Source organism: Pongo abelii, chromosome 5 (genome assembly GCF_028885655.2).
Source record: "Pongo abelii isolate AG06213 chromosome 5, NHGRI_mPonAbe1-v2.0_pri, whole genome shotgun sequence".
In the NCBI taxonomy this organism is placed as follows: Eukaryota; Metazoa; Chordata; class Mammalia; order Primates; family Hominidae; genus Pongo; species Pongo abelii.
In genome coordinates, this window is record NC_071990.2 from 117372426 (window position 1) to 117399933 (window position 27508).

The 27508-nt window shown below is 34.4% G+C and overlaps 2 protein-coding genes and 1 pseudogene across 3 annotated transcripts in view; 1 reads left to right on the forward strand and 2 right to left on the reverse strand.

Annotated features, from left to right (window-relative positions):
- The window catches only part of COL10A1 (collagen type X alpha 1 chain), a 42487-nt gene extending 17678 nt beyond the window's left edge, over positions 1 to 24809 (reverse strand). Inside the window, exon 1 of the mRNA XM_009242173.4 lies at positions 24565 to 24809. The gene's annotated coding sequence lies outside the window, so the exon portion shown is untranslated. The remainder of the gene's footprint in view (positions 1 to 24564) is intronic.
- NT5DC1 (5'-nucleotidase domain containing 1) overlaps positions 1 to 27508 on the forward strand; it is a 138844-nt gene that overhangs the window by 33535 nt on the left and 77801 nt on the right. The window lies entirely within an intron of this gene.
- LOC103890977 (60S ribosome subunit biogenesis protein NIP7 homolog) lies at positions 3037 to 3638 on the reverse strand (annotated as a pseudogene).

A 27508-nucleotide genomic window follows, 5' to 3' on the forward strand; every position in this document is an offset into this window, starting at 1 on the left:
GCCACTTATGATGCTAATCAGGCGAAAGTTTAGACATGCTGTCGTGTTCTCCTACTTTCTCTTAATTTTATATGTTAGGAACTTTGGAAAGTGAAATGACACATAAGTGGCAAAACAGTGCCTGGGAATGCTCCACAATTGTGATTGGTGATGATGACCGTACTGGTGTCAAAGAGGTAAATATCTCTGTTATTAGACAGTCTTCTCAAATGATTGTCAGACTTTTTCTGACCCTCTGTGTGTACCAGTTGCCAGGTTGGATTCTAGGAATCTGGAGCAGGAGCTACTTCCTGCTGTAGACTCGTGGAGATAAACGCCAGACACCAAAGCCTCTTATGGCCTCTGGCTTCTTTAGTGTCTGTGTGACTCTGTCTTCCAAATCATGAAATGGTGTTTTCTTATACTTTATACTCTTTCCTGAATGTAACTCAAGGACTATGCGTTATTTATTATTGAAATTCCACTCTATACAAGTAGTGCCTGTTATAAGACATAGACCTTATAAATGTTGCTGAATGAAGGAACTAAGAGCGTCAGGACACCAGATTTCTATGTTTATTGAGGTGGATGGTTTGCCTCGTGCTTGCAGATGCCCAGGGATAGGGCCATTTGCATGGTGCTGGTTTGGACCTGAGTCTTCCCAAACCTTTCCTTACCTTAAAATAATAACTTGGAATTCTTGTAGAGGTCCTAGTATTAACAACTTCTTCCCAAAGTAGTTTTCACAAAAGAAAATAACCATGGTTGCTGTTCTAGTAAGTGTGTACCTTAAATTGTTCTACTGGCTGGCTAATAAGTTAGAATTTCAGAGATTTTTCAAAGACAGTTTTTCTGAAAGTAGGCATGGTAGGAGATATAGATGTAAGAGGGTAGGTTCAGGTTGGGCCTGAGATGGAAAGAAAAAGGAGAAGAGCCCAGAATCTTGGGAATTTAGAGAGATTTCTTTAAATATCTCAGAAACCTGAACTATGCAGTTTCAGAGCAACAAATAACTCTTTAGACATAGCTATGCTTCACTTTCCCATTATCTTTTACTCATCTGTACCCCATTTACTTATTGATACATTGATTTATTCAACTCTTCAATGTATTAAAAATATATTATATGCCAGGAAATAAAAATGGGCTCACAGACTACTGATATCATTTATTAATTCTTTCCCTGCTCAACCTACCTGTTAGCATCTTCTCTCTTGAATGGAAATACATATATGACCCTTAAAGGGGGAAGATGTTATTATTTGGGTTGTGAGTATTAGATAAATATTTTAGAACATTCAAGTTTATAAAATGAAAATTTGAGAATTGCATCAATATCATTAAAATACGAATATTAGAGCTGAAAGAGATACTAATCCAAGTAAGTACTATAAAATGATATTTCATTTTTCTTTCTGTAGCATTCATAACCCCCCTTTTTTTATTTAACAATTCCATGTGAGTTCTCTAGATAATATTGGTAGAGCCCTCAGTTCTGCTTGTTATTCAGCAAAGTTATGCTTGGACAAAATTAACTTTTTTCTCATTAAAATCTTAGGTAGTATTCCATTTCATTACTTGATGAACAATATAACTTCTATTACCAAAAGCATTTTGCACAAGCTCTATTTAGTATTTACTCTAGACTCATTGGACTTTAATTCAACTAAAAAACATTTTTTTTTTCCTGATATATATGCTGCTGGAAGTACTCTAAACTGTGGATCAACATACCCATCCCTGGTCATAGTTTCACAAATATTCAGGTTAAAAAAATTTTTTTCCAGCTTTATTGAGCTATAAGTGATAAATTAGAAGTATATATATTTATGGTATACAATATATTTTCAGATATATATATATATATATATACACATACACACACATTGCTAAATGGTTACCACAATCAAGCTAATTAACATATCCATCACATTGGCGAGAACACTTAAGGCCTACTCTTTTAGCATATTTTAAGTATATGATACAGTATCTCTAACTATAGTCACCATGCTGTACATTAGATTTCATGAACTTATTCATCCTACGTAACTGAAACTTTGTGCCACTTGAAAAACATCTCCCTGTGACCCTCCACTCTGCAGCCCTTGGCAGCCACCATTCTACTCCCTGCTTCTATGAATTTTGACTTTTTTAGATTACACATATGAGTGAGATTATGCAGTATTTGTCCTTCTGTGTCTGGTTTATTTCACTTAGCATATTGTCTTCTAGGTTCATCCATGTTGTCAAAAATAGCAGGAGTTTCTTCTTTTTTTAAGGCTGAGTAATATTAGATGTTTGTTTGTATGTAAGTAATATGCACACATTTTTTTTTTTAAAGGACAAGGGAGCTGACACCTGTCATTTCCCAGGCACTGTGTTACATGCTTTATAATCATGATTCTTCTAATTCTAATAACCATTCTTAGGTAGATGGTTATAGCTTTTTTTTTAAGTTTTGTGGGGTTTTTTTTTAAAAGAAGAAAATGAAGCTTATTAAAGTTGAATGACTCATCCAAGGTCATTTAGCTGGTAGGCGGCAGAACTGGGGTTTGAACCCAAGTTTTTCTTCCACACCACATAACACTTATTATAAATTGCTGTTATTATTTCAGTCAGATTTCATTTGTGAAATCTCAGATGTGACTTACTGTTCTGATATGGCAATATCTATCTTTCATATTAATAAACAGAGAAAAATCCATGTGCTGTTATCATGAGATTGGAAAACAAAGTGTTATCACAGATAACAATAAGCTATTCTTGTCCTTAGTTCCAAAGGTTTGGAATCTGTTACTCAGAACAAGAAGCCCTCAGATTCAGATACAAAACAGAATATTTAGTTACAAACACAAAGATCTGAAACCCCAATTTTGAGCCATTTCTGTACAAGAAGAATCCAGCCTGTGTTTGTCACTGATGGATAGTATATAAACTAAGAAGACCTGAAGAGATCATAGTGTTGACAAAATTCAGCCCGATGGTGGAATACACGCAAACACAGGAAACAAAGCTGGGCCTTTCCACACCACTGTAAGTCCTTGCAGTGACTTCATTTTAAGTCACCGTCTCTTCGTGCTGCACATATTCGTCAGTGTTTGCTTGATGAAATACCACAAATCGGTGGGGTCTCCTTTTCTGCAGTCTTGCGTAGATGTGGCTGCCACCCCAAAACCCAAAGGGATGTCTGCCACCACCACTTCCTGGCCAGGAGAAGTATTTTTCGTGATTTGATTCAGACCAGATTTCAACATATCGTCCCCATATAGGAAGGACTGCTGTGCTCCAGGTTTTATCCACACTTTATACTTGGCATAGGGTGCAGGGTAATCCAGAACTGTGATGTTCAACTGAAACTTGTAGGTCTTGGTGAATTTTCTGAAGCAGGTCCCAGGGAAATCAGATATTGGTGCCAGCTTCAGAATCTTCTCACTCACGTAGTACACCTGGCCTTTGTGCAGCCGAGAACAGTAGGTGCCATTGAGCCTCTCAGCTGGCAGCTAGAGATTCTTCCTAATGTATTTCACAGTCTTCTCAAACATTACATGGATCTCCTCTTCAGTCAAAGGCTGTGTTTTCCCACTGGGTTGGAACACTGGATCCTCGTGCCTCAGTAGTGGGAAACAAAAGTCCCACATTTTCTTTATCCCTTCAGCCATCAACAGACACTTAGACAAATGCTATTATTTACTGAACCAAGACATCTTTTATAAAATGCATGTGTGCAATATGTACCTGTTTATACGGAAAACCAGTTATCTTTTAGAGTTGTGAGAATCTATTAGAAAATGCCCAGCTTGGCCGGACGCACTGGCTCATGCCTGTAATCCCAGCATTTTGGGAGGCCAAGGCAGGTGAATCACAAGATAAAGAGTTCGAGACCAGCCTGACCAACATAGTGAAACCCCATCTCTACCAAAAATACAAAATTAGCCGGGCGTGGTGGTGTGCGCCTGTAATCCAAGCTATGCCGGAGGCTTGGCAGGAGAATCGCTTGAACCTGGGAGGCAGAGTTTGCAGTGAGCCGAGATCACACCACTGCACTCCCGCTGGGGTGACAGAGTGAGACTCTGCTCAAAAAAAAGAAAGAAAATGTCCAGCTCAATAGCTGACATTTTAAGATCTTATGTGCTAGATCTAATTCTAACAACTTTGCATATATTATTTCATTTACTTCTCATAGCAGCCCCGTGAAGTAGGTACTATTATTATTCTCATCTTTAGAGATAAAGAATTTGAGGCCTAGAGGTTAAGCATCCTAGCCAAGATCACCATGGTAAAGTGACTGTTTTCTATGGATATATTTCTTTAGGATTTATGAGAAACAGTATAATTCCGAGAATAGCACTACTTAACTAGGAACTACTATGTTGGCTATTCCTTGTTAAGATTTGTGTGAAAGTGTAATCCCACTACGTCTGCTTTCCAAACCATCTCAAATTGGTGAACACTGTTTTTAATTCTTTACAATTGAAAGAACTATGTTGTTTCATTTCTAAAATGGGCTAGTTCAGAATTTGCTAATTAAAAACAAAGCTAATTGAAAAGCAAATAGTGCGAATGTCAATATATTTGTTTTTATTTTGAAGAAGTGTCAAACATGCTTATTTTTTAGGACATCATGGCCTGTTATAATGATTAAAAGGCAGAATGGTGTGACTAAAAACTTCTCAATGTTTTGGGAGACTTTTGAATTATTACTAATATATGAATCCTTACTAATGGGCTACATGTAGAACTTCATTTTGTAGTATTTATATTTGTATAGAATTGTATATTTAGCATGAGTTAAATATGGCAGGGGAATGCTCTTGATTACAACTATGATATTGAGAGAGTAAGAATAGATAGTGAATATTTTTTCAGTCTTGCTTTTGGTTTGATTTCCCCATAAATCTTGATTTCTCACATTGGTAAGTGTTAGTTTATAATTGCATTATTAGTTTTGTGACCAGTAGGATTTGTATAATTGCAGCAGAGTAAAACTTTTTAAGATTAATTTAGTAAATGATATTTTGATCATACATGACTTAGAAAATGACTGATAAAATAGTGCAACTACAAAAAAAGATGTATTCTTATGATTTATAGCACAACTATTAAAAATACAGAAAAAAAGGATAAAGAGTTATTTGGCAAAAATTCTAGTAGAACAATATTGGGGGAAAATGTTAAGAGTTTTGGAGCCCATGGGAAGTAACTGACCTTATCAAAGTGTGGATTTTTTTGGGGGAAAGAAGTCTCTCAGTCTACTAGTAACAATTTGTGGGTAATTAACTTAAAGAATAAATTCTGTGTTATTTGGTACAAATGATGATTAAACTCTTGTGTAGAATTTGGATAATACAATTATTATATTTTGAATAATACAGTCTAAAGCTGACTCCAGAGCAATATTGAGAACAATTGTATTTGAAATCCACCTATTTGTATACTTTTTTTAACTTTCAGTGTCGATACCACAAAATTCTTGTACATTTTAATACACATTGTATACTACAGTGTAATGATACTGAACTGCATTTAAAATGCATTTTACTTGCAGTGTTAATAAGTTTATTGGAATTTTAAAAAACATTTTATAAGACAGTAAAGAGCCCTTCCAGTTTTTAAAATTTGTTTATTTTACTTTATAGCACTTTACGATCTAGTTTTTTGATTTGCAAATTACACATGTGGGTCATGTTGTGAGCTATGGTTCTTTAGATCTTTCTTGTCATGGGAGTAAGGAGAGAAATAGGAATTTGACAGTTTTTTGCTTAAAAGGCATTATAAATATTAATATTAAGACATCTTCAAGGTGAGGGCCATTTGTATAAAAGTTGTGTCTTTGAGACCTAGTATGGCACTTGAGTCTTCTGTCCCTCATTTTAAAAATAACATTCCATGATTCTCATGATAGTTAGGTCTGATTCACCTTTGTCTTCAGATTGGACTTGTGTTTATTGAGAGTCTTCCCTGTGTCAGATGTTTTGCTTTTCTTATTTGATCCAGAAGAGACTTACGTGATAGATACTACCACTGTTATTTTGTAAGGAAACTGAAGCCCAAGAGGTTAAGGAATTCCACAGGTTCATAAAGCCAGTAGGTGGCAGAGCGGAGAGTTGAATGCCACCCTCCTATGGGCACCAGTTTCAAAGGCTACTTTGGCATTTTTCCACTAGTGCATGCTCTCAGGTATTTTCAAGTATTCCTCTTTTGTTTAATTTCCTTTCATTGTTACCTAAAACCATCAACTTATGCTTATGTTCCATCCCTTATAAACTAGCTGAAATGCTGTGGTAGCAGTTACACATCACTTAGCTAATATACTTTCTCAGAGTGGGAGCACCTCCTTTGCTCTTCTGGGCGCGTCACACCTCTCTTTTCTGCCTTACATTGCTGGTTTCCACAGTTTTCAAGAACAGGTACCCATTTTTTTCAATATTTAAAATTGGGAAAACTTTGATACGTGTATAGTATATATCATTCTTTTATGCTAAAGGCGAGGGATATTAATTCAATGAACACATGTATGTGTATCTGCTACCCAGCAAAAGAAACTTAGCACTACCATTCTTTTTGAAACCCCTATGCCATCTCCCTGATGGCATTCCCTGTGTTTCATCATGTAGTTAGTTATGCTGAGTCTCTTATTCCCTCTGTCCTTCTAGAAAGTATACCACTCCACATCCCATCCACAATAATGTTTTTCTTGCATGTTTTTAAATTCTATATTTAAAAGGAATTATACTGTATGTATCTGCTTCTGCAACTTACTTTTTTGCTGTAACATTGTGTTTTTGAGATTTGTGCATACTGATGTGTGGGGCTCTTTATTCATTTTTCACTCCTCTGTAGTTTACAATGGTGTGAGTTTATCAGAATTTTTTTTATCTGTGATGGATATTTAGCTATCCAAAATAATACTGCTCTGAACATTCTTGTACATGTTTCCTGGCTACATGCAAAAAAATCTTTCTAGGAAGTATACCTAGGAGTGGTATATTAACTATGTATATTTTTCTGCTTCACTGGCTAATTCCAAATTATTTTCTAAATTGTTTCATGTGTTTACCAGCAGGGCATAAGGGTACACCCACTTGGTATCATCTAAACTTTGAGGTTTGCCAGCCAGTAGTTGTAAAATGCTGTCTCATTTTATTTTATTTGTATGATACTGATTCGAATGATGGTGAGCATATTTTTATATGTTGATTGGCCATTTGTGTTTACTCCTCTCTCAAATACCTGTTTGTACCTTTGCCTACTTTTTATCAGATTTTTTTTTTGTGTGTGGTGGTGGTTTTTTTGGTATTCTTACATATTTTGGATATTTATTTTCATTAGTTATATGTGTTGTAGATATTTTCTTTCAGTTTGTGACATGTTCACTCTCTCTAGGGCATCTTATGTGTTATATGCAGCTATCGTCTATCTAAGAAAGACACCACTGTTTAAAATAATTCATTGAGATTCAATAAATTACTTATATTGTTCTTTTCCCAACTTTCCAGTGGGACTCCAAGTCATTGTATATTCAAGAAGAAACTTGGCACCCTTGTGAATCATGGTAGAGAATGTTTCATTAATTTTTTTTTTTGATGACCTTCCTTTCTCTAATGAAGTTAGGTGACCATTCTTTTTATAGAATTTCTGATTCTAGGTTTACTTGCAAAGGTTCTGTGTTAATAATCATTAACGGAAGTTTATATTCAACATTTGAATTCAAGAAAAAGTTACTTTGCTTCTTATGTGATAATAACTAGTACCACATTTTCTTTTTTTTTTCTTTGGTGTCCAACAGGAGAATGTTTCCAGTTGAGGATTATGATAAGCATTTAATTACTGAAAATCCTTACATAGAGTCTTATTTCAGTAAAATTTTCTGCCAAAAAAAGCAAAAACACACACACTGTAAATGTGAGATGTCCTAGTCTAGAAAATATATAGGAATTCCTGTTTCAGGAAAATTTTGACAAAGTTACTTAGATGAAAACTCAAAAAAAAGGTTTGTTACTTCTCAGTTTCATTTAATAGCTGATTTGTATGTGATAACAAATGGAATTGATATTAGGATCTTATTCCTTTGATATTTACAAAACTACTTTTTTGTAGGAATTAAATGGATACTCTTTCTAAAATATGAAACTAATATTAGTATAGTTCACAGTTGTTCCATTTTATTTTTCAGAATTTGTGGGACCAAATTTAGTAATTTAATTGTAAAAGACAAAACACCATAAACTATTTGATTAAATTCTATTTTTGCTTTTTTTTTTTAACTTAAAAAAGTTGTTATTTGGCATATACTTAGGAAAAGGTAGTAGAGATTTCAAGTTGGAAAAAAAATTAGTGACATAAAAACCACATATACTCAAACTTGAAAGCACCTCTTTCAGGTTTCATTTTTTACATTTAATTATTTTATATATCATCAATGCTAGTTCTACTCTTAAATTCATGTTTCACTTCTAAAACATGTTAAATGAATTTATAAACTTCTGATTATTTGGTTGAAATTTGTTAGCATCTGAAAATAAACATATACAGGAAAATAAGATACTTAATTTATAGTGTGTGGTAAAAACTGTGTTTTTTCCTTAGAGTCAGGAATGTCTTCAGCGAGCTGGGCATCTTGATAGAATAATAGGTTAAAGCGGTCAATGGCAGTGGCTGAGATAAGCAGGAAGCAGTGAAATACATTAATAGTGTTCTTCCAACCTTGAAAAATAGAATTTGGCACTGCTTTTCTTGTTTCTTTTTGTTTCTTGTGAACTGTCTGGTTCAGACTGAAGATGTAAGGTTCTGTATTTATCAGTTCTAAAAGTTATTTTCGTGTTCTAATGCCTTCATTACATCTGTCCCAGTTTCTTCACATATATGTCAAGTCTGAATACGTGGAAATCAAGCAAATTCCAAAGCAAAATCCAAAAGTCTGGATTAACAATTCTCTGTGTTTCATGGTGGGAAAATTTGATGGATAAAATTATAGACATTATGGTTTATGTCTTATTTGGAAGAAGACTATGGTTCTGTCCTTTTGCTGTTACTAGGAAATTCCTGGAGATAGGATTTTGTTATTTTGAATAATATTTAGAAATAATATTAAAATGCCTGATAAATTTGCCTCTGGCATAGATAAACACTAAAGGAATTTTAAGAAACATAGATAATATTAAAAGAGATAGTAGTACATTTTCCCACCTCTTTTGTTTTTGTTTTTATTTTTGAGACGGAGTCTTGCTCTGTCGCCAGACTGGAGTGCAGTGGCGTGATTTCGGCTCGCTGCAACCTCCGACTCCCAGGTTCAAGCGATTCTCCTGCCTCAGCCTCTCAAGTAGCTGGGACTATAGGCACACACCACCACACCCAGCTAATTTTTTTTGTATCTTTAGTAGAGACGGGGTTTCACCATGTTGGCCAGGATGGTCCTGATCTCTTAACCTTGTGATCCGCCCGCCTGAGCCTCCCAAATTGCTGGGATTACAGGCTGGAGCCACCGCGCCCGGCCTTTCCCACCTCTTTAATTGTTTTTGTTCAGATTGAATTCGTTCTACTACTTAAAATTTTTTTTAGTACTATGAAAACTTCCAAGTCACACTGTCATTGTTAGCTATAGTTAAGGAATGAGAGTGTGTCATTTTTTTATTGCTGTGAATTTAATATTTTGTTGCATTACACTTTTTTTTTTGCATTTTGGGTGTTTGCTATATAATTTTAAAGATAAGTGATTGTTTTATGGATAAGCCTGGGAAGTAAGTTATTCAGTCAACAAAATTAGCTGTAGTAATTCATTTTATTATAATCAAATCAAGAAAAATTAGAACTATCATTTATTGCAACATTGTCAAGTTTGTAGTAGTGTTTGGTTGTGTTGTGTTTTCTCTGTTAGATTTTAATCTGTAACAATTAGCAAAATATTGATAATGCTTTATAATAAAGAACAGATGTGAGTAGAATGTCTTAAACCTTTTTATAACTTGAGAAAAAACTTAGAAAGATTAGGAGCTTTATCATTATGATTTTTCACACTCATTGCCAAATAAATACTATTATTTATATTTTTATGATGAGGATATTCAGAGTTCATGTATTGGTGGTGTCGGGTATTCTGCAGTCAGATATTTGGATAACCTGGGCATTTGTGTAATTGGAATCCTTTTTATAACAGACAGTATGAAAACAAACATATTCTTCTTACAACATTAAAATGTAAAAGGAGGCCGGGCGTGGTGGCTCACACCTGTATCCCAGCACTTTGGGAGGCCGAGGCGGGCGGATCATCAGGTCAGGAGATCAAGACCATCCTGGCCAACATGGTGAAACCCCGTCTCTACTAAAATACAAAAAATTAGCTGGGCGTGGTGGTGCACGCCTGTAGTCCCAGCTACTTGGGAGACTGAGGCAGGGGAATCTCTTGAACCCAGGGGGCAGAGGTTGCAGTGGGCTGAGATTGTGCCACTGCACTCCAGCCTGATGACAGAGAGAGACTCCATCTCAAAAAAAAAAAAAAAAAGTGTAAAAGGAGAACACCAACTTTCATTCACATATACTGAGTTGTTAACTCTATTAAATTTGCTTTTCCTGGTTTTCTATATTACTTTAAATATATGACTCTAAGTTTAGAATTCAAATATTTGGGTGTATTTAAATTAACCTTGATTTTTAATGAGTTAGTAAACGGACTCTTAGAGTTTATTTGTAATCCACACCAGACTTTGGGAAAACTGTTTGTTAGACTTCACACCAGTAACATATTCCCTAAAGGGACTGGGTGTGATAGCAGGAAGTAAACCGGGAGTGGTGAGCCAATGGTATTTGTTCCTGACAACTTTGAGCTAGTTCAGGACATCCCAGCCACAAATATGCGTGATAGGAGAATGAGAGCTCTGTTTGGCATGTAGTTCAAAAACAGACATTTTCAAACAAGGGATCTTAGGTTAATGACATTGAAAGTTACTGGATTTGTTCTAAAATGTGCTAGTTGCCAGCAGTGAAGAAGTGATCTGAGGGAAAAGGGCTCAATTAGAGAATGTATTATGTACCGATTATAGATTTGATTCATACTTCAGACTGATACATGAGAAATGGAATGCCTCTTAAATCTAATATATGAGCAAAGTTATAGGACATAAGAACTTCTAGTTTCTGTCTTGAAGCATTATAATAGATTGAAAGCTTCTTGAAACTCTCCTCCTCACTCTGCAGTGAGAAGCTGGACAGTTGTCCTCAACAGAGGACAACTGATAACTGCTTACTATTAAATGTCCCCAAAAGAATTTGTTTAGAAAGGTGAGATATGATAAAAAGAATGGGCAACAAAGTGTTTCCCTTATCATATGTTTTGTCAGATCATAAGATCTGAGTTCAGTAACTCTATGAAAGGCTAAAAAAAAACATTAAATTGATGGTAAGAAGAAATGCTGATTTTCAAAATGCAAAACTTTTTCTCTTCTTCATTATCTCTTAGTAAGAAGATTGGCCACATCCTTGCTTCAGGATATATCTACAAGTTTCATACTTATTTAAGAGATTAAAATGGGTCCTATGTTATTTCATTAGAAGTCGTGTCCTGTTATTGTCATCTTATTATTCTTGAGATTGTTTTCTCTTCACCTCTTACCTAATATTTGTTTATTTACCAATGTTACATAGTCTACTCTTAACATTTTAGAGTTTTCTTTAAAGTATCCCCAGTGATCTGAAAATCAAATTTGTATCTTCCATCCTATAAAATAAAAAATAGTTTGTTTCATTTTTTGAATTTATTGTTCATTTCCAGATACTTACAAATTCATTTTTTTATTTAGTTTTTACTTACTATTTTATTTTTAGCAGTAATTTAGCTCAAAATTGTAAACTAATGAAACCAAATTTTTGATACTTTCTGAACTTGTTTTAACATTTATGTGAGGGTATTTGAGAGCAGCAAACACCCATTTTGTCTTTGGTAACTATTTCAATTTGATATGCAGTGTAGTGTTTATACAGAGCACTGTGCCAGGCAGAAATCTTCCCTTACTTACTTCTGGAGAGAGGGCACCACAGGAGTAAAAGGATGGCCTCCTCGTTTTCCCATCACAGTTAACATATGCACGGTTACCAGCCATATGTCCCACAGCCTGACTTGTTGATTATGGTTACAATTAATACTGATGAAAAAAACTCATGCTTTGTGTGGTGGGTGTGGTGGGCAGTTTGAGGCAGGGAGAGTCCCTGGGGATATGATAAAGGAATATAGATAACCTGAAATTTAAGTCCAGTGTGGTTAAAAGGGAATCAAGCAAATAAAAAGTTATCTAGGCTTCAGGACAAAGGTGGCTATGTACTTTTTGAGTAGGTGGCATCAACCTGTGATTTTTAGACAGCTTGCTAAATAGACTTTATCATGCTTTGACCTCCCAACTTCAGATAAAAGGGGTAAGAAGGAATTTCTCAGAAGCTCCATGACAATAAGTAAATAATTGGAGTTGCTTTACTCAAAATGGGGGAAAGAAATCCCTTTGGATTAAAGCCAGAGAAATTCTTAGCTGCCACTTGGAACTTTCTCCTTAACAAAAGAAAGTATGTGCCAGGGGGAAGAGAAGCTTAAATAAATTATTGTTAAATGAATTAAATAGGAATAAATCTAGGGGAAATACTTTATCTGTATCTTACAGTTTCCTATAGTTATAACTTATGTTTCTTAAACTTCAGTATGCTATAAATCTTTTTGATCTACAGTGTTTAAGTGTCATGGTATTCAAACTGAATAGAAAGTTCAGAAATAGACCCAAAAAGACTGGGAAATTTAATGTATGGAAAAGATAGCATTTCAGATCAGTGGAAGACAGATTATTCAATAAGTGGTGTTTGGCCTATGGATAGCCATCTGAAAAAATACAGTTGTGCCCTATCTCACACCTAATACCTAAATAAATTCCACAGAGATCAAAGGTCTATGGATTAAAAAATAAATTATAAAACTACCCATAGAAAATGTAGGGGAATATTTTATATATGTATAAAATATATATATATTTTTTAATGATGTAGTCAGAAAGCCTTTGAAATACGACCTCAAACCCAGAACTATAAAAGAAAAGATGTATGAATCTGACAATATTAAAAGAAAACTGCATATAAAGAAAAATACAAGTAAAGTTAAAGATAAATGACAAACTGGGACCAGGCATGGTGGCTCACACCTGTAATCCTAGCACTTTGGGAGGCCAAGGTGGGCAGATCACCTTGAGGTCAGGTGTTTGAGATCAGCCTGGCCAACATGGTGAAATCCCAACTCTACTAAAAATACAAAAATTAGCTGGGCGTGGTGGCATGTGCCTGTAATCCCACCTACTTGGGAGTCTAAGGCAGGGAAATTGCTTGAACCCGGGAGGCAGAGGTTGCAGTGAACTGAGATCCTGCCATTGCACTCCAACCTGGGCAACAGAGCAAGACTACATCTCAAAAAAGAAAAATAAAATAAAAAGGTAAATGACAAACCGGGAGAAAAATTTCCAACTCATGTAATAGAGCTAATAGTCTTAATATATAAAAAGTTATAAAAAGTTTATTTTAAAAAGTATTTAAAGCAAAACAATAACCCAGTTGAATAATGGATAAAGAATTATAAATGGCCTTAAACCTATGCAAAGATGTAGTTTTATTTGTAATGAGAAATTGCAAATAGAAACTGTTACAAGACTTTATATAAACTTTAAAAATATTAAATGCACATTCACCCAAGAATTAGATCTCTAAGAATTTATATTACAGATACAGTTGCATGTGTGCAAATGATGTATATACAGGGTTATTGATTATACCATTGTTTGTAATAGCAGAAGAAGGAACTGCTCAAATATTCATTCATAAGAACTAGCTACATTAGCAGTCATTAAAAAGGTGGAGGCAGGCATGGGAATCACTTGAACCTGGGAGGCGGAGATTGCAGGGAGCCGAGATCGCGCCACTGCACTCCAGCCTGGCGACACAGCGAGACTCTGTCTCAAAAAAAAAAAAAAAAAAAAAAAAAAGTGGAGGCACCTTGTTGTGGACTATGAAAAGACATCCAGAATATATTTAGTAGAAAAAGAAGTGTATAGAATAGAGTAGATGGTATACAGCATTTGTGTAAAATACATAATTGATATGTATGTAACACAGAATATCTCATATTCCTTGTATAAGGATAGACAAACTAGTACGAGTGCTTGCATCTTGAGAGGCAAATTGAGCAAGTTGGGGACAGGGGTGGGAGGGAGACTTATTTTTCATTGTATGCCAGCCTTTACATTTTGAATGTTGTACCAAGCATTATCTATTCCAAAACACTTCATATTTTTAAAAATCCTTACAAAAAGACAAAAAGCAAAATAGAAAATATTGTAGCATTTGTTTTCATTGCAGTTTACCATACATGCCGTCCAAAGATTGTCTACTTTTTGGAGCATTTGAATACAGTGATAGGCAACTGTGATCCTAAAATTATAGTTAATTTATATTCCTTTGCTGGTACTACCCAATCTTGCAATGCCTTAGGATCATCATTATGGATGTTGATTTTCGTTGTACTCAGAATGCGAACGTGTTAATTAAGTATTACTATGATAACAGTTTATTATATGTATTTTTTTAGAACATCAGTTTTTTTTTGGTTAAGAAATGACTAAAAGTTGGATGGTTTATATAACAACATCATTAATAACTAAAATGGTTTTTTGAGAAATTTTTTGTCTTTCTCCATGAGAGATAAGTAATTGAGCAAAATACTGTTTATTATTCAGATATATGTGAGTGTACTGACTTTTTAAACCCATATTTTGAGTGGGTTACAGGTAGTCATTTCTATAAGTCAAAAGTAAAGCGTAACAGGGAAAATAAGGGTCTAGCCAAAGAAATATTTTTAAAATATGTGTATTACATGATACCAATTTATAAGTTACAGCTTATTCCAAGAAGCCAGTCTTTTGTTTTTAATCTCTAGAAATATACTGAACATTTAAGTGATGAGAATTGACCATTCTTTGTAGACTTTCCTTGATGTTTGGATTTTTAGCCCATTCCATGTGTTTTTAAAATTTTCTTTCTTTACTATAAGACAGGTGCATAATCCATGGATAAATTCAAGTGGACAGTAAGTCAACAAAGTTCTCAAAATATATTTTGCCTGGCAGGACATTTTGGAGTAATTATACATTTGGTTCAGAATTTGAAGGTGTGGATGATATTATTAGCTGTTTGACACAATTTAATTTACTAGGTGACTTCCAAAATTTTAAATTAAGAATTTTTAAAATAATAGCTTAAGTATATGTTTTCATCACTGCAAAATTTCAGAATATTATAAGCCATTTCTATATACTAACTTATTCTTCCAGTACGTATGACAGGAAATCAAATAGACAGTGTGTCTTTACCAGACTGACTCTGCATTTTTAGGATTATGATCTTCTAAATTATTTCCCTGCCAGTACTAAGAGAACACTAACCTATTCAAAGGCTACTTTAGTAGGGTAAATAACTCGAGTCTGAGACAGAGCTTTCAAAACAGAATGGTATTTGAATAGTGAAGTACATAACACTTTTAACAAAGGTGAACCAAAGGATGACTGTCGAAAGGGTATCTAGACTTTACTGGAGAAATTGTTTTTCCAAAAGAGCCCAAATGCCTGGTGGAGACACTGAATTAAAAAGGCAATATTTGAACTTAGTGTTGATGCACCAAATCAATTTAGAGATTGGGGTAGAACTTTTGAATCTGGAATTTCCATGTAAAATAAGCGGTGAAAGAGTTGTGAAATCAGACAGCTTAAAGATTCAAATAGAAATCTTTTTAACGAGTCTGCCTTCTTTAGAGGTGAGGAAATTGAGATAAGGAATTTGATTTGCACAATGAACCAGCATTAGGACTTAATGGCTTTTTATCTAAAGGGTAGTGTTCCCCCATTCACAGGTAGGTTAAGGTTGAAAGTGTTGCTACATTGGTGTACCTTCATTCCCTATGATGTCTCCCTTTGACATCTGCCCCCCAAAGTACTGTTGAGGAGCTGAGAGAAGGCTTGTGGGCCATAAGTGTTGAAGCTGAGAGAATAGGAGCTAGATCATGTTGTTTTGTAGGCCCTGATAAAAAGTCGAGTCTTTGACAAGGGCAATGAGAGGCCAAGTCTTGAAGGATTTTTACAGAAGAGTGACCAATTAGATGTATGTTTTTAAAACATTACTATGGCTCTCATATGGAGAGCATGCTGAGGGAGCCCATGGCCACTGAGAGATCAGTTAAGAAAATTTTTTTTTTAATTTTTATTTTTAATTATTATTTTTTCAGATGAAGTCTTGCTCTGTCACCCAGGAAGGAATGCAGTGGCACTGTCTTGGCTCACTGCAACCTCCACCTCCCAGGTTCAAGCAATTCTCCTGCCTCAACCTCCCAAGTAGCTGGGGCTACAGGTGCCCGCCACCACACCCAACTAATTTTTCTGTTTTTAATAGAGACAGTGTTTCACCATGTTGGCCAGGCTGGTCTCGTACGTGTGACCTCAAGTGCTCCACCTGCCTCGGCCTCCCAAAGCACTGGGATTACAGGCGTGAGCCACTGTACCTGGCCTTGAAAATGGTGTTTTGAATTAGAATGGGGCAGTGGAAATAGAAGTCCCTGGACAAGAGTGAGTTTTAGGTACTTTACCTAACTTTTAGAGATTGGAGCATTAGTCTAGCAGTATTTTTGTAAGCTAGTTTTTATTTGATGTTGCTTGCTATTATTGCTGTCTGTCATATAAGATTGTAATCTAATAAAATATCTGAAGGTAAGGAAGCTGGAGAACCTTGGAGTCTTATATATCTAGTGAATATCAAATGTGAATTTGAGAATGTCACATCAAATTTTGTGTAATAAATACATTGTTCATATTTAACCATTACATAGGTTGATTTTAGGTACTATGATTGACATTTAAATTTTGTAAGTAAAACATGGTAGATTGTATATTTTATGATTTTTTGACAGGTAAGTGAATAAGATGACATTAACAACTCTTTGTGGCATTTAAAATGTTATCTCATTGATAGAAATCTTGACATCTCTGAGTTTTTATATTTTTGTGAATTTGCTCAGGGATTAGAATTTGCAGCTCCTAATTGCAATTTGTATCACCTGCTCAGCCTTCTTTTTGCTTCTGGGCAGCTATCCAGCCCATATTCCTTCCAGCTTCAGTGCCTGCACCATCACTTATAAAATCCCATCTTCCAAACCCCCACATTTTAAGGACTCTGAGATCAGAATATGTGGGCCTGTGATGAGCATGTCAGCCAACTTTGATAACATTCATACATGCAAGTGCATTTTTACTCTACATATTTTTCTTGACTAATTTTTTCTCAAAATTGTACACGGAGAAAGATACTTTGTTTTCAACTCATATTGTTTTTGGTTTCTACCCTCTAAGTGATTATACAGTTAAAAGACATTTATAGAGTAAAATTTTATCTATCCATTTATTTATTTACTTGAAACACATTGAGCACTTATATGCTGCTCCTTGTTTAAATTTGTTAATATAAAACTATTAAGTAATGTATATATGTGGCCTGTTGGTATGCTTTTAAAATTCACAGTGTTATCTAGAGAATGCAGTACATGCAAATAATGGCAAATCTGGTATTGGATTTAGGGTTACATTTATAGATAATATGTTAGAAACCATTATTTTATATTTCTCTTTCCCACTTATAATGAGAATTAAGTATGTTCATTTTAGCTTTTCTATAATAAATACCAGCTTAGTGTACCACAGTAAATAAACTTTTTTTTTAAAAAAGCAGCAACAAGAGAATACTTCACTGTACTCTTTTCTTGGTTTATTGAGATATTAATAAACTGATAGTTTTGTCTCATCAAATATTCTTTTCTTCTGAAACACTGATGCATTTATTTTGGCTTCTGAAGTTTTATAAGAACATGTTATTTGGGGAGTATTGATGCCAACTTTATTGAAAACACTTATTTTACTAAGCTAATTCTGTTGACTAAGATGCAGGATTATAGTAACCTGGTTGATTCCGCTACACTCTTCCTTACAAAGCAGAAGGTGAAATGGAAATTTTGGAGGAGGTGGAGTGAGATTTGTATGTCACAATCTATTTTAACAGGATACAGTGCCTTCATTTTCGTTATACTTTCAGTATAGTTGACTTCTTAAACTAGTTTGAAGATTTGGAATTTGAAATGAGAATATATGATTAGAAAATACAGGAGCTGTGCATTTAATTTTTTTCATTTAATAATGATTAAGGTTTTAACATCTTAAAGGTGCACACAACAGTTGATTCTTCAACTTATTGTACCATTTAATTCCCATTCCTTTCTTTCTGGCCTCTGCTTTTCACCATGAGGTAGATTCCCTTGCCTCTTGTTTCAAAAATAAGAACAAAAAATTAGAAAACAACTTTTGAACTCCTGTGTCCTCTAGCTTTAAACTCATCTATTATGGTGATTATCTACCCCAGCGTGACAGAGAATGAGGCACCATGCTCTCTCCAAGGCAGCACTGGATTTATTCCCCTCTATCTCACATGGGACTTTCATCCTCTGTCCTTTCTTTACCAGGTCTTTATTTAACCCCTTAACATAATGAAGACTTTGAATGCTATAAAACAAAAAGAGAACCCTTCTTCAGCCCTACTGTATCTTCTCTTCTCCTCTTTTCCTCCATCTTTTTACAGCCATACTTCTTGATTAGAATGTTCCATACTTTTCTGTTTCCTTTTACAACTCTAATACAGTTCTTGGCACCATGCCATTGTTCTTGATAAGGTCAACCAGAAACTCCAAATTGCTATATCCAATTATCTATTTTCTGTAGTTATATTGCCTCTGAGTTCTTGATTGTGCTCTATGACGTCACCAGAGAAAAGGAAAAGTAAATTTAAATAACCTCTAATCCTTCTCCATACTGCTGTCTTATTTTTATAGTATAATAAAATACAGAGGAATGATTGCTTTATACTTTACCACTAGATGGCTGAACTACATTGTTTTTTGAAAAGAAGTAAAATCTTAATCACTTGAGGTAGGCTAATGTATAACATTTAATAAAATCCCTGATATATTATTGTAAAAATATATACACACAAATATATGTATATACATACATATTCACACATACTACAAATATACAACATAATTTTTGAGTAGGGTTAATTAGAATTAAGAATTTTTTTAAATCATAAAACTTATAACCTTGTCTGATTTTAGCTCTATTTATAAGATATGTTATATAAGACACATAAAAGATCAGAGTATTTTCACATCATGTTCTTACACAGACTGCCCATAAACAGCTCTAAAAGTTTCACAAACATCTTGAGGGTGAATTTAGCTCGATTTTAGATCTAATATCTGTTGTCAGATGATACATTCAGTTATCTTTAAGCATAGTGTTTTATAGAGTCTCTATTCCACTGGAGTTCAAAATAATAGAAGATAATATGCCATTTATTCATTTAAATTTTTAGTTGTAAACATTTTATTCTAATTTTTAAGTCTCCTTGAGTCAAGGATTGGTCATAAGTACCTCTATTAGGTACTTAGTTAGGCTTCAGGAATATAGTTATCTCTATTAGGTACCTAGTTAGGCTTCAGAAATAGAAAAGTTACATATAAAATTGCCATTGTTGTCAAAAACAGTCAAATATTGGCAGTTTCACTGGCAACAGACAGTTGGAGTTCAGTCTAATAACTTTCTTACTGGTTTAGTCATATTCATTTTTATGTTTTAGGCAATGATATGAATAGTCTTGTGGGACTAAGTTTTGATAAACTGAAGTATTGTTTCCTTACCTTCTCTGTGGATTTTATTGAAGATACATGTACAGAAATGCAATTTGGCAAAATAAGCATCAAAAGGAAAAGTAAGTCTTACTACGTGCCAAAATATTTTTCAAGTACCATTGCAGTGTAAAGCTGTATGTATTGCATTTGGAAAATGCGTGGTTCATCTTTGAAAATAGAATGTACAATACATGCCTAAAGGGAAGATTTTTTTTTTTTTTTTTTTGAGACAGAGTCTGGTGATGGGCTAATTGAAGTGATTGACCAAAGAGATGTTAAAACATGGCTCTCAAATCAGCATTGATTTGTAGTGTACTTTTTCTCCCTCAGAATAGCAATAAGAGTCTAATTGATATTACTTTTGGCTATTTTAGTTGTAGTGTTAACACTTAATTAAAATGTGTGAAATTTAAAAATAGTTGGTAAATATGTTCAATATTTTAACAAAACAGCAACATATCTGGAGTAGTGTTTTGTCTAGATTAAAAGATGCCGTTACTGAGGCCAGGATTTCTTTCTGTTCCTGTATCCTAACACCGTCCATGGTCACCCAGTTTCCCCTCAGAAGGAGACATGGTTATTACTTGTTTTCTTACCTGGCCTCTGACAACAGATTCACCCAAACACATTATACTCCTTGCTACAGGTGATAATGTTCCTGCTCTGTGATTTTTATGTTAACCTTATTTTAAGTCTTCCAACAAATGCTGATGAAAAAAAAATACACAAAACTTTGTATTTGCTTTTTTAAAAAATGCTGGAACAGTGAGGTGGTGTTTAAAACAGTTTGAAAGTACACTGTTCATGGTGTTTATTTGGTAAACTTACAGGTTAATTTAATTATGAAAGGGAGAGGTTCTCCCTGAGAAATATTTGGATGGTTTTGATGATGGAATTAAATAATTTCTCATTCATTCTATTTTATTTCACTCATCAAACTAAAAACAAAGCACCGTTTGATTTGTTTATGCCTCAGGATTAATAACTCTTAGCAGAGGCATCTTGTTACTTTCTTTGACTTGCCTATGATGCCTTGTAGGTGAGCAAAAATAATGAATTGTTTTAATATCATTTTTCTTCATAAAATAAAAACAAAAAAACATCATTTAGGAGTTTAAAAAAAAAACCATAAACAACCATATACAACCACATTGTTCTTTCTGTTTAACTTTTACTCCCTGTGCTGATTTGAAATGAGGCTGGTATAACAGAATAGAACTTTGGTTTGACAGGGAGTATACAGACTTTACATTAGGCTGGCACACAAGTAATTGCGGTTTTTGCCATGACTTTCAATGGCAAAGTATGTGGCTGAGTATGATATGGCCTTGAAGTATTTCTACATTTGGATTAGTTAAGGTTACAAATAGTTTGCATGGGTTTAGTGCTTATAAGCATTGTTAGACAACTGTCATGATGGTTACATGTTATATAGTTTCCTAATGTCTCCAAACTGCTCCAGATATCTGGGATAATCTGAGAAAAATAATAATCTTTCTTATTATTAATGACCAATTCATTTAGCACTTTATAGTAGTGGTTTTTATTTTTTGGTTTTTGTCACTCGCCAACACAAACATCTCTTTTGGAATTCAGTGGCCACTTTCTGGGTGCTCTAGAGGACCATTGTGAATTAACGTGGCCTAAAATCATATTTTAAGAATATCATGTAATACGTACTGAATCCAGTTTAAGAAGTTTGTCTAAAGCAAACAATCTAAACAATTTAAAATGACTTTGAATCGATCCAAAATCACATGTATATTTACCTATCAGTATTCTGCACATCAATGAAATTACGTATGAGTGAGGTTACTCCATTACAACATAGGTTGTAAAAGCAAAAGATTAGAAGCAAGGCTGGTATCCATCTAAAGGGCACTGGGTGAATAAACAACACTGCATTTACACAAAGAAATAATGTACTTCTCCTTAAAAAAAAAAAAGAGGGAGGAAGTTCTGTGTGTACTGAAATGGAAACATTTCCAGGATATGTTTTTTAAAGAGCAGATACAGAGCTTATACATTTTATGCTATCTTTTATATAAATGGAAGTGGAGGTGGATAGGTAAGTGTTTATACAAAGAAACAATGGGAGAATTTACAAGAGACAAATGTATTCAATTACCTAAAGGCTTTAGGGTTGGGAATAGGCTAGAAAAAAATTACATCGACTTGAATCAAGTTGAAGAGTAGCTTTTATCTCCTGTAATAAAATATTATGATAGTGACAAATATACTTTCCTAATCATGCCATCACTTAAAAATCTTGAAGTTATGTAAAGGTCAATAATATATATTTTCTTTGAAAGCATATATTCAGTCTGCTGTTCCCCATCATCTTTTATTTTGGGGAGGAATAAGTAAAATATTTGCCATTTGTCTCCTGTTTTCTTGTGTTTGCTCTTCACTTTCTGTAGTTTTTTCCTCCTCTGCACCCATTTCTCTAATTTTCTGGCAAAACTAATGAACTTTGTTTTTAGAGTTAAAAAAATTTTTTTTAGGTTGTAGATCTCATTCAACTAGTTGTGTTTTGTTTATTAGTTAGTTTGTTGGTTTAATACTATGTAGGCACTTCGGGGTGGAAAAATATGTGTTCCATTATCTTTGCTTTCACTTAGCTTATTATAGTCTGCCTCATAAGGGGTTACTATGCTGTGTATAGTGCAAAGTATAAAGGAATATGTCTTAAAGAAGACATGGGCAAAGTAAGGGAAGAGGAGACTGATTACCTGTGCTAATTGCAGATATATGAAAGAGAGCATAAGGAAGTCTTCGTGGAGGCAAATGGTAATTTAGAGTTGCCTTGAAAAATGACTTTGGTCATGTAGAGATAGGGGAGAGAAGTCAGATGGAATGACACTGCAGATATTCTTATTGTACTTTCATAATATTTGCTTTTAAATTTCAGCATATCTTGAATAAGAAGTACACTTAAGAGTAATATCCAAGATATATATGGATATGAAGAAAGTAGAGATCAGATAGCAATAACTTTGTGCTTCACGTCCTCTCCCCAGGCCACTCCATGGCCCCATTACATCACAACTCTTGCCACAACCCCTTTTGTTCTCCTCAGGAGCCCAGCTTGTGTAAGTAGCCCCTGGTGCATTGACCAGCCACTCACTCCCTGGCAAGAAGGCCTGCTGCATTTTCCTCATCATAGCTTGTTTATTTGGATATTTATTTCTCTTTTACTAAGTATGTTCACTTCATAGCACTGCCTCCCTTCCACCAAATAGACATGGAGGGGAGGAGACCAGGTCTTGGGCTGCAATTACTTGGATTATTTGGGTATGAGAATATGGAAAACAAAGCAAAACTAACCTTTGGTAATATGTGTTTCCCAGATATTTGCCCCTTTTCCCTCTACCTCATGTTTTCATTATTAATTTGGTTTAAAAATGAGGATTCCCCCCATCTCTTGAGTTAATTACAGTGCTCTGAGTTTCTGTAAAAATGTCAGATTGTGTGGCACCAGTCAGTTGTCAACGTAACTTGGTTAGTGGAACCCTAGACAAGTAACTGTATGGACTTCCACCTTATTACAGTCCTTTGGCCACTGCTGTCTTGGAAGCTCAGGCAGTGGGAAAAGAGCTAAGGGGACAGGTTCAAAGAGTTGAAACTGTGTTGAAAAAGCTGCCTGCCAAAAATCAGTGAAGTCTTAAAACTAAATAGTTTTTTAAATTAAAAAAATATTAACATGAATTGTTGAAGAGATTTGAGTCCAATGGGGGATCAAATGTATGTGAAATTGCATTTTTTAAAGTTATTCTTTTCCAGTAGACCATAACAAAAAATTACATGAAACCACAAGAGAGGGTGTCTCCCTGCCTTCCCCGAATTTGGGCTCGTTTTTTAACAAAACAGAATAAAAACAGTTGAACTAAATTAGAATGTTGAAATGGTGAGAGTGGGTGGAAAGATGAAAGGCACTTCACTTCAAACAGACTCTAATGGGGAAATCAAAAACTGATAATAAGACCACCCGGCTGACCTGACTCACCTATTCAGGATCCTTCTGAAAGCCTCTCATCCCTTGTATTGTACGTCTTTTAGGCTAGTAATAATATCATTAAAGTACAGAAATAAAATGTCTCACACGTGTTACAGGAACATCCAGAAAAATGAACAGCATATTTTCCAATTAAATCTTTTAGTACTTCTCTTTCCAGTTTTTTCCTCTCATCATTTGACATTTCCCCTTTTTAAAAAGAAAAAGCGTCACATATTGGCAGCTTGAGCTCCCAAAAAGTCAATTTCTCTGAACTGCAAGAACTTTCTAGTTTCAATAGCTATTAATATAATGAGTTCAAATTACTACAGTTTTTATTACAAATAAATCTACAATTGACAATACTGGTTATCTGTCATTGTTGGGAGATGTTTAGTATTACAAGTGAGTGTAGATCTGGGAGTAGTTTAGTGTGCTACCTCAGTGAAGATACATGGCATTTCAAACAATAGCTTTCTTGTTAGTCCTGTGCATCTACATGGATGCTTTCCTCCTTCTGTTTAAATCTCCTACTCAAGCTTCTCTTCAAATCCAGAAAAAAAAAAGTATTCAGTTTATAAATGATTTACTTTTTATTTAACCTTTGCTTAGTGAAGACAAGAAGATAAAAACTTAGCAATATTATGAGACACAGAAGGAAGTATCATTTTCTTTAAATACATTTTGTCTCTTCAGAGAAATTATTTAAATAGTCACAGCCAGTATTTTTGCCCTGTTTTTCATCTAGTCACATTATTGGTTACATAAACCTATTGTCACACGTTTGAATTTCTCCTACCTGTATTTGCTGAGAGATTCCCTATATGCTTGTTGTTGGCTGCTCTTTAAAAGTCACTACTTTGTCATCCTGATGTGTTCTTCTGTCAGAACTTCATGGATGCTGTCAGTGGTGATCCCAAGAGGGGTAAAAACAGTCCACTACTTCCCGAGCTTTTTTGGGGTTGCTTTTGAACTTTATACTTTTATACAAAGCTCTGCTGAATCATATGCTGGCTACCAAATGATGGTTTGCCTTCTGATTCATTTCCAGGAGAGAATATCTGTTGTTTTCCAGCAGTCAGTGACTTTTTTGAGACGCAGATGGGGATTGGGGGATTTCATTTATTTGATCCCATGTGTAAATGCAAGAATGGAATGACACCTTGGCATGAATGCTTGCATTAGAATAGCTCAAATACAAGTTCTTCAGTAGTTTTAATTAATAAATCTAAATGATACATACATTTTATTAGGGAAATTACTTCCTGTCTACTTACTAACTAATTCCATAACTAGCAATGTTATGGAATTCCACAGAAGGATGTCTTCTTTTTTTTTTTTTAATCCAGATTTATTTTATTATTTTTTATTATTATTATTATTATACTTTAAGTTTTAGGGTACATGTGCACAATGTGCAGGTTAGTTACATATGTATACATGTGCCATGCTGGTGTGCTGTACCCGTTAACTCGCCATTTAGCATTAGGTATATCTCCTAATGCTATCCCTCCCCACTCCCCCCCCCCACAACAGTCCCCAGAGTGTGATGTTCCCCTTCCTGTGTCCATGTGTTCTCATTGTTCAGTTCCCATCTATGAGTGAGAACAAGCGGTGTTTGGTTTTTTGTCCTTGCGATAGTCTTCTTATGCCATTGCTCTGGGAGCAGTGTTTTTTGTTTTTTGTTTTTTGTTTTTTTAAGTATACAATTATGTGACTTTTTTTTGGTAGTTTTATGGATTTTTATTCTGCATTACTCCTTTTAAAAATTGACTTCACTGTATGTTTATTCTTATCAAAAACCAGAGAAGCATAACTTTCTTTTTCCGTAAAGAGAAAAAAGACACTTTCAAGTCATTATTTCTATTTTTTAATTCACATGCTTTATCCTAATTATTTGACAATTTACACATGTGTGATTATTCATTTTCTACCCATTCCTTTGTTCTTTATTGCCTCTGAGTTAAAATGTAACATGCATTATATAATGTCTTAAATGTTGCAGACTTTTTTCACCATTATAACTATCTGTCGGGTATTCTGGATGTCATGTGAATAATTTGCCAACTTGCTGAATCTATATGATGTAACTATAGCCTGTAATTTTCTTTATGCTCCCTGCAGCACACACAACACTGCTGTCATCTTTTTCCCCTTTTCTGTTAAATTCAAGGGATATATGTGCAGGTTTGTTAACGGGGGTATATTGCATAATTGTGAGTTTTGGGTTTCTAGTGAACCCATTACCCAAATAGTGAACACTGTACCAAATAGGTAACTTTTCAACATGTGCTTTCCCCCAGCCCCCACCTTTTGGAGTCCCCAGTATCTATTATTTCCATCTTTATGTCCATGTGTACTTCACTTCTATGTGAGAACATGCGATATTTGTTTATTTGTTTCTGAGTTATTTCACTTAAGATCATGGCCTCCAGCTCTATCCATGTTGTTGCAAAGGACACAATTTCATTACTTTTTATGGCTGTGTAGTATTCCACAGTGTATATATACCACATTTTTTTTATTCCAATCAACTTTTGATGGACACTTAGGTCAATTCCATGACTTTGCTATTGTGAATAGTGCTCAATAAATATATAAGTACAGGTATCTTTTTGATAAAATGATTTATTTTCCTTTATGTATATACATAGTGGTGGGGTTGCTGGATCAAAGGGTAGTTCTACTTTTAGTTATTTGAGAAATGCCCATAATGTTTTCCAAAAGTGTTTAACTAATTTACATTTCCACCAACAGTGTATATACATTTCCTTTTCTCCACATCCTCTCCAACATCTGCTATCTATTGGCTTTTTTCATAATAGCTATTCTGACTAGTATGAGATGGCATATCACTGTGGTTTTAATTTGCATTTCTCTGATGATTAGTGATGTTGAGCATTTTCCATAAGTTTGTTAGTCACTTGTATGTCTTATTTTGAGAAGTGTCTGTTCATATCCCTTTGTCTACTTTTTAATGAAATTTTTGTGGTTTTTTTTCTTTTTGATTTGTTTAACTTCTTAAAAATTTTGGATATTAGTCCTTTGTCAGATTCATAGTTTGCAAATATTTTCTCCCATTCTGTATATTGTCTATTTGCTCTGTTGATTATTTCTTTTCCTGTGCAGAAAAACTCTTTAATGAAGTCCCATTTGTCTACTTTTGGTTTTGTTGCATTTGTTGTTGAGGTCTTAGTCATAAATTTTTTGCCTAGGCCAATGTCCAGAAGAGTTTCCCCTAGATTTTCTTCTAGTATAATATTTATAGTTTGAGGTCTTACATTGAAGCCTTTAATCTATCTTCAGTTAATTTTTGTATATGGTAAGAAATAGGGGTCCAGTTTTATTCTTCCGTATATAGATAGCCAGCTTTCCCAGCACTATTTATTGAGTAGGGTATCCTTTCCCCATTGTTGATTTTTGTTGACTTTGTTGAAGATCAGGTGTGTGGCTTTATTTCTGGGTTCTCTATTCTGCTCCATTGATCTATGTGTCTCTTTTTGTACCAGTAGCATGCTGTTTTGGTTACATTAGACTTGTAGTGTAGTTTGAAGTCAGGTTATGTAATGCTTGCAGCTTTATTCTTTTTGCTTAGGATTGCTTTGGCTATTAAGGCACTTTTTGGTTCCATATGAATTTTATAATTGTTTTTTCTAATTCTGTGAAATATAACATTGGTAATTTAATAGGAAGTTGCATTGACTTTCTAGATTGCTTTGGGCAGTATAGTCATTTTAATGACA